The sequence below is a fragment of the Phalacrocorax aristotelis genome, chromosome 5 (genome assembly GCF_949628215.1).
Source record: "Phalacrocorax aristotelis chromosome 5, bGulAri2.1, whole genome shotgun sequence".
In the NCBI taxonomy this organism is placed as follows: domain Eukaryota; kingdom Metazoa; phylum Chordata; class Aves; order Suliformes; family Phalacrocoracidae; genus Phalacrocorax; species Phalacrocorax aristotelis.
The window spans coordinates 58,112,926-58,121,777 of NC_134280.1; the positions used below are offsets into that span (position 1 = coordinate 58,112,926).

Below are 8,852 nucleotides of genomic sequence, written 5' to 3' on the forward strand. Positions count from 1 at the left end.
CTGCACGCACCTGCAGCAGGTGAGCATGTGCGAGGGCACACACTGTCTTTAAAGTCAGACCCTAAGCTCTGGCTCAGCAACTCCACGCCCAACAGCTGAGAAGCCGCCTTACCAAACCTGCTCCCACCACACACCCCGCACCACCCTGGGGGACCCTCTGCGCCCCAGGCTTCTGTCAGAGCGGCAGTGGCACCCATGTGCGCTGGGTGCATGTGCTGATCTGGGTGGGCCCAGTAATTGCTCAACAATTAGCACAAGCACTGTGTTCTGTTCACTGAAATTGCTACGGCAAGTGTGGCTGTCAGACCCACGTCCAGTGACCCGCATCCACCTTGGCCCTCCACACATGCCACAGCTTGTGGTGCCCTTAATTGTGGGGATTTTTAATTTAACTTGTGCTTAAGTCTGCTTTTTCAGGTTTCTTTAAACCTATGGAGTGGCTGCTTGCCCCTCCCCAATACTCAAATTCAGACCACTCCCCTGAAGGCTCCCACACAGAGGTTTGCTGCTGCCTGGCTACACCTCATCACCCAGACCAGGCAGTAGCTGAACCGCGGCTCTCCCAGCTTCCAGCCTAGTGCTGGGCTGGTGCCGCCTGCCTCTCGGATGTGCTATGAACAGGTACGCTTACCTGCTCCGACCCACCAGTGTGTTCCATTTATCACTGTAGTTTTGGGTTGTTCTGTGGTAATCACGGGCTACATCCTGCAGGTGAATCCAGGCCCAGTGCTGTGTATTCATAAATTCTGGTTTGTTCATAAAATTCTATGGGAGAAGTTGAACAGCATCAGGTTAACTCAGACCCAGATAGTTTATCTTAGAAAAAAAACAATATTCTTAAATATTGGTATTTCTAATATATGTTTAGAACAACACATGTAACCGACCTTCAATTAGTTATACTTTTTTCCCCAAAGTTACTCACCATTGGAGAGACAATAAAGCCAGTGGGTGCACAACATCAAAGCAATGCTTACGCCTGCCGTCAGCTCTCGGCCCAAGAGACAGCACCTTTAGGGATTAGAGCATTAAAAGCTCTGTTCAAGCAGTAACTATACATTTTCTTTTCTGAATTTTCCAGTTCTGATGCCAAAAATATTGTCATTTCACTTTCAGAGATACAAACATCTGAAGTACCTGATTGAAAGGTTTTTGATTTTCCAGTAAAAAACAAAGCAAAAAGTTTCTATTTTAAAATGTGCTTTTATTCTGCTCATTATATGTTATAAAATACAAATCTGAAGTTGCTGCAGTCTCCCTCAGGGTACCTGAGGTACAGGGTACTCAGTCCCAGCTCATGCTGAGTGGAAGGGGGTCACCTCAGTAACCTCTCCTGTTGTGGTACTTGAGGAGGATCCACCAGGGGGGTGTCATGCACCCCTGCTCGGTTTCAGAGGGCAGGCAAACAAACACAGTACTACAAGGCTGCTGGAGGAAACAACAACTGAAAAAAAAGAAAATAATTCCTGCGTCGCTAAGCAGTGCGTGACAATGGTTTTGGGGAGGTTCTCTCGGCACGGGCAGTACGCTGTTTTAAACCTTGAATGTCTTAGTGGAAAAAAACAAAGGGGCAAGGCAAAGAGAATGTTGAATAGCTACAGCAAAAAAGGAAAACCACTATATTAACTTATTGGACTGTATAATTAACTTATTGGACTATTGGACTGTATAATCTTAAAAGGTATCTGAATGCAAGCCAGACCTACTGGAATCAATGAGGAACTTTGAGATGCCTTTTTTCCTGCCTTGCCCGGACTTCTGATACATTTCAAGAGTCTGGCATCTCCTACCAAAACCAGCATTGACTGCCCCGATTTACTTCAGTAAGAATTGGTCCTAAAGATGAGAAATTTAAAAAGCCAGGCTTAAAAACATTCTCCACAACTTTTGCTGTCACCATATTAAACAGGCCTTTGAAACCAATATTATTCAAATAGGCCACATCACCAGAGTTCAATGTTAGACCTCAGATATCTGCCCATTTAGTAACTGAGTTTGAAAGGGCTAAGGTAATAGATTAATCAGTTACTCCAGGTATATTACTATGCATTCCTTATACACCAGTGTAGCTGTCATTATTTTTTCCTGAAGAAAGCTTATTAATTTCCTAGAGATAAAGACATGGGTATGTATTTGTCAGCTCTGGCATAAGCTGAAAGCAAGTGAAATTGGCTACTGTCACAATTTAGGAACAAACTGTGTTTCTCCTGCTTTGGGTACAATTTCATGGCATTCCCACTAAAATCTGAGCACTTGTGCTGTCCTTTCTTTAGGGATGTTGAATTTTTCCTTGCACGGAGTGAGCCTCAGGGTGGAGTCACCAGCTACAATCTTGCTGTAACTTGGGCACAGCACCTCCGGTTCTGTTTCTATTGACACTACTAGCTGTGACCAGGAGTACTGATGCTGAGAGTGCTTTCTCAAAGGCTTATTTAATAAAAAACAAGGCCTTCCAGGCAAAAAAGGCATCTTTAAAAAAACCCCTAATGGATTATAAGTGTATTTAAATTCCTCAGTATTTGCTATCCTTAAGAGTTTAGGAAAATCCCTTTTAGTTAAGCCATCTCTCTCTGTCTCGTCCTTTCAAGCATCCTTTCCAGATGACTTCAGTTTCAGTCTGAGAAAAAAATACATCAGAGCAAGCTGAGCCCGAGGCGACAGTGAGTGACTTAGGTACATCTGAGAAAGGCCACTTCCAGTAGAAGAGGTCATACGCAACATGTCAGCTACAGAAGAAAAATTGCTTGTTCGACCACTGTGGCTTGTGAATCAAGAGCAGCTCTGACTCCTCTAAGATACCTACATTGCAGATTGATGTTCCGATCCACAGTTGCCAAACAAGTACATTATTTCTGGCATGTCCACCCACCCCCAGGAAAGCCAGAAGAGCCAGCTCACACAGCCACCCAACGGTCACCTCGGGTAAGGGCGAGGGGTCTTCATACAGGCTGGGTGATAACAAAAACACATAATCTAATCTAATGCAGGGCTGTTTTCAGGGGGTTTTGCCCCATTATCCACAGCCAGCTGTCTGACTGGCTAACTGCCTTTTTGTGTCAATTAGAGCAGGACTGCTCTTCTGAAGTAATTGCACATATACACTGTGATTGTGCAGAGTCTTCTTATAATCAGAAGTAATCCCTCTATTCAGATCTAAGAGGTTTTAATATAACCATTTCCAGGCCTTCTGGTGGTTGCTCCCAGCCTGCCAGTGCTGTGATTTACCTTCATTGTGTCTGGGTTGAGCTGACCTGGCTTGTTCACAGTCTCATAGAGGTCCATCATTTGTTTATCCCATTGGTCACCTATACAGAGGAGACATGCTGAATCGTCTCTGTGTTCCTTCCACTAAAAGGTTCAAGTTGAAATTGTCCATGTACATTGCCAGGAAACTCAAGGCCAACAAAACTAAATAGTCCTGCCAAATAAAGGGCATCAGTTAATAAAAGAATAAGCATTCAGTGTTACGACAATACGACAGCAATAGTGAGGCTAAAAGACAAAACAGATCAAAGCCTCACACAGAAAACGACACTTTCTCATGCTACATTTCATTTTTTAGTTCAAAATGTTAAGTACAAGTTAAGAGCAACATATGAAGAAAGGAACCACTGTGAAAGCTGCTGTGCTCTTCTCAGTCAGTACAAGACAATCTTGACCTTCGTGCAATAACATTAAGCCAAAGTTCTTGAAAGAAGGCATTGTTTCAAAAGCCATCCATTTTTTCAAGGGTGAGAAATGCCTGTTAAGGACTGGGTTGGAACCCCTGAGGTCACATTACATTTGACATGTGACATCTAAACTTCTTTATCTGAAAGCGGAATTTTGGAAAGCTCTCATTCCTCTGTGCCACTTAGCTGTGCTTTGAGCAGAATCCAGCATAAGTGTGCACTAACAGAAAGTCCATGGGAAAGCTTTAGATATGGCTTTACATATCTTTGCTATTTATCTAAATAGTTATCTTGTGATGTGTGAGTATACCTGCTTCTCTCCTTAGGGCCTGCAGAAAGTTATTTTTGTCTGAGATAGGTATGGCATTAAATACGTGTAGATGAAGGACCACCAGCACCCCACCATCAATAACAACACCAGAGGAAACAGTTACCAGAGATTTAAAATGATGTCATTTAGCAAACAATAACATGATTCTAGTAAGAGCCCATATAGAGATGCACAGAATTTTTTACCTCCTTCATAGCACAGAGCATAACAAGCTAATCAAGTGCCAGTATCTTTAACTAATTGCCATGACAGTGACAATGTGACATTAAGAGCTGCAGTGTTACTGACAATGAGTGAAATTCGGGAAGCATTATTTGCACAGAGACACACAGCAGCAAATGCCTATCTATAGATAGGCAATAGACAACCTGACTTCTGCCTATAGACAACCTGACTTCTCAAATCTTGTAAAGTGCTCCACTTGTATTAATTTCTCAGTGCAGGTTAATTCAGGAGGAAAAAAAAAAATGTCATAGCAAAGAGCAAATATTAGCAGCACAAGAAAATGGCAAAATCTTGGCCTGCACCTTCGACATCAATTTTACCCTCTCTTCAGTGACCGGGATCCTTTAGCTCCATCTACTGGCACCGTGTCCCCTGCAGCAGCCTGCGGAGTGCTGCCAGCCGGGAGGCGACGCTCACCTGAGCGCACGGCACAGCCGACAGCCGACAGCCGCAGGTGGAATTGCAAGCTTAACGTCGTCCTCTCCGGGAAGCTGCTGCTGCAAATTCAGATGATTCCCTACAAAGTGAGAACAGCGCCTGGACACGACGTTCAACCCTCCGACAGCTGGAGTGTCTGGTCAGCCAATCTCATCGGTCTGTGCAATGAGAAAGGCGCACGTAGGTACATGACACGTGGAAGATTTGTTCACGGATCCACACAGGTACCTACAGGAGAGAGAGAACACATCTTCAGTTGGCTGGGGAAAGTCTCACATACCTTTAAATGAGCTCAAAAAAAAAAATATCACTATCACTGAGACTCCACAGTAACTTCCATGTCATATGGTACATGAGGACATTTCAAAAGGCATAAGGAGCTTAGGTGTAGGTAACTTGGTTGCACCCAGATTGTCAAATCCTTGCAGGAGTCCTGTTTAAAAAGTGTGCAATATCAAATATTCTAATGGCCCTAAAATGTTTACCAATAAGTGGTAAAAACCCCACAAGCAGACAAGTCCTCTTAGTCCAATTTTTTTCTTTTTCTCACACACACACCCCACACACACATCCCGATAGCATGTCAAATCAGTTCCATTTTTGGCTATAAAAATGTATCAGTCTCAGAGCCAGGGCATCAGTCCTGCCACAGTGGAAACTGGCCTTTCACAGCCTTCCACTGTGTTCACCAATTTACCCCAAGTGACAATCTGGTCAAACAATCACAAAACAGCCAGGCCATAACAGTAAGGCTTGTTTGTGTATCTTCTCAATGACAATTCAGTTTACAGCTATTTACAAAGCTTTTTTTATATCCAACAGCTTTGATGCAACTGTATGCATTTTTTAGAAATAGTATGTGTTTGCTTATCGTTAATATCTATTCATATGGCCACAGCTTCATTGGAAATGTGGCTGTTCTGTCTTTTCCATAATCGGTGCATAAGGGTAAGAGAGACTTTTGGAAAACAGTGCTGTTTTGGCACTATCCATATACAAATAAAGCTCATTTGACAAATGCTTTCAGCTTCGTTTTCTCATATATTTGAATTTAAGCACTATCTTTTTCTAGGAAGAAAATTAAGGGGGAAATTAATTTCACTCTTTCCACATAATACCAGATTGAGAACGAGCTATCAAGAGACGTATAAGCGCTGCTTTCTATTGGATACTTAAGGGAAACAGATGGGTGTAATTATGGTTTTATGGAGGTTTTACCTAAAATGCTTATACTCAGCTGCCACATCACAGTTTGAGTCTTGGTTATAAATACATATATTAATCTTTGTAAAGGTCTGTACAGGTTTTAAGCTAAAGGGGAACAAACAGCTTCGCAGATACTTCACAGGGAGAGGAACCACATTAAAACCAGCCGGCACGACGGTACTGGAACCTCCAGGACCTCAAGGAGGAGCGTGCTCTTTGCTTAAAACAACTGACATCATGCAGCAAATCAGCAGAGGGAGCCAACTGCCTTGTTTTAGAAGTACCAACTCTGCTTGCTACCCTACAGACAGCCTAGCAGCCTGCGTGCCAAATCTTTCCATTACCGTAACACAGGGTGGTGAGTCTCCCATTACCGGCGACGAGTAAATTGCCTCGCTGCGTCATTTGGTCTAAAGGGAATATTGGGAAAACCTGAGCTTTGCTGCATCATTAAAGTTTACCGACCCACTGAGGCTGTGCCGCCACCTCTTGAAGTGACCAGGACATAAATGTTTTTGAGGAACCTGAGCAAACCACCCATTTTGTTGCAAAAACTAACTGAGGGAGAAATGAAGTTACCTTTGTCTCCTCCCACTCCGTTACAACTGCATAAACATTTTATCTTTTCGTACGATCTGCAGAAGCAGTTTTACTCAAATCAGTGGGCACAGTTATACATAGAACTTAACTTCTCTGACAAAACCAGCAGTAACAACACTGCAATGCCACCCCCATAGTATTGCCCTTTTGTGTTTACTCACCCTTAACGCCTTTAATGGAATTCTCCTTTTGTTCCCATACGATGAGACAGTATAAAATAAAGGAGAAAGCAAATAGTTATCATGATGCATTTTAAAATCTGAGCTGCAGTTTTGACAGGTAAAGTAATATGAACACCAAAAAAAAAGCCATGTGATTTTGGATCTCTAGTTCCAAAACCCTTTTTCCACCCCCAGGAATTACAAGAAAACGTGTGCAAAGTTAAAAGACACAGTGCTCCTGCCCCCAGCTCAGAGAGCCTTTTCCTCACGAGATCTGTTCCTCTTTGTTTCTCATCCTTCATAATGGTGAGTTTGAAGGCTAAACTATCTCTGAGTGGCCTCAGCTAAATCAATCAGTCTTCAACACATTTACACAAGTAATCTTGGGGGAAAAATGATTAGCTAATCATTTAATTACAAACTGCTGAATTAATAATGCAGGAGAACTTAACTCAAAATGAGAAGGGTGTTATAGGACTGACAGCTGGGAAGAGGTGAGGCAACCAATGTAAATTTATTTGTAAAGCGAACATGTATTATTTGTAAGCAGTAAAATCCAATAATGCAGAATCAGACTAATTTTGCATGCTTCTTTAGCCAGAGGAGTAGAAGGCTGACTTCTCTGGCTATAAATATACTCAGATATTTACAGTATTTCCTAATTAGGAGCAGTGGAATGAAGGAAATTATATATTCTCCTTCCACTAAATATCTTTCTGCTATATGAGTCATCTAGATAGCAGATGAATGGTGTGCTGGAGCGACACTTTTCCCAGCTCAGGGGTTGAACATCTCCAGGGTGCTCCCACCTGTCCAGCATGTGTCCACAGCAGGCTGCCTCTCCGCGGGGATTACAGGCCCCGTGGCACAGGGCTCAGCCTGGCTTGATGCAACACAGCACAGCATAGCAGGGCGCTAGCAGTCTGGGAGGGGCTTTGAACACGATGCAAGAGCTATGATCAAGCAGTGAGACTGTCACCTCAAAAGATCATTGCTGTGATTTCCTTGTCCAGCAGACTCATGCCAATCAATAATGCTAGCACGGCAGAGGTTTTTGCAGTATTTTAAAGATCAAAAATAAAGAGGAAGGCTTTCATTTTTCTCAAATGGTATGGAATATTAATTGCTTCTGGGGAGCCTTTATGAGGTTCATTCACTGGAGAAAACCCGTTCTGCTTGTAATATCCCTGAGTTAACCTCAGTCAGCCAGATATTACTGTTATAGTATCCACGTTGCCCAGGCCACTGTGACTGCTCCCATGCCGTAAGGCAGTGGTGGTTTGCAGCAGCAGATTGAGCATTGCCCCACTCCCCTTCACTGGATAAAACTTCCCTGTAGGTGTGAAAATGTTTGTGTGATTCTCAGCACCACTCCAGGGCTGGAGATGCTAACCCCAGGCACCATTTGCAGCACGGTGCCAGAGCCAAATCCCCTCCTCCCTAATGAACAGTTTTAGCCAGGCATCCCAAACCTGAAATGTCTCACAATACTTTCATTTAATGCTAGATGATAATCCTGCAACCAGGTCCGAGGGCTATATTCAATTTCCATCTCTGCTGCTCACTTGTTCCATTAGCTTATCATGCTGTTTTTCATAGTTATAAATGGGAAATATTTATAATAATAAAACACAACCATGGATGAGAGACAGTTTACCAATGTTTTTAAAGCCCTCAGAGACCACAGGGAAAAAGAAACAGAGGAGTGTCCAGTGTTTGCTTAAAGCACCACATTTTCTAGTGTTATTTCTCATAAGCTGAAGCCCACCTGAATGTGTTAATATACTGCACCGCAGATGCCGGGGGTATTTAGTTATGTGTAAGATACAGCACAGAGTTTGGGTAGGATGTAAGGATGAATGTTGAATTGATTTTCACTTAATCTAAGCCATATATTGTTTCTTTATTTATACTGTAAATAAAATATCCTCTAAGCATTTTGTTTAATATCTGTGACTTACACAATACTTTTGCACAGTCTGCTGGTTATTCTATTAATATTTTCATTATTAGAGATTAAGGGTGTCTTCCGTTTGCTGTTTGGCTGCAGGACAGAACTACTTACCTTGGCCCAGTGATCTGTAAATTCAGAAGTGCACTATACACCACAGACTAAGCAATTCTGTATCGACATGTGCATAAACTGTTTCCTTGACTTAAATTTGTGTCTGTTTTAATGCTGTTGCAAGAAATATTAGACGTGTAGTAAATAGCAAAATG

The 8,852-nt window shown here is 42.6% G+C and overlaps 1 protein-coding gene across 1 annotated transcript in view; it reads right to left on the reverse strand.

Annotated features, from left to right (window-relative positions):
• The window catches only part of STK33 (serine/threonine kinase 33), a 46,836-nt gene extending 46,082 nt beyond the window's left edge, over window positions 1-754 (reverse strand). Inside the window, 1 exon segment of the mRNA XM_075092522.1 lies at window positions 632-754. The gene's annotated coding sequence lies outside the window, so the exon portion shown is untranslated.
• Between the last annotated feature and the right edge of the window lie 8,098 nt (window positions 755-8,852).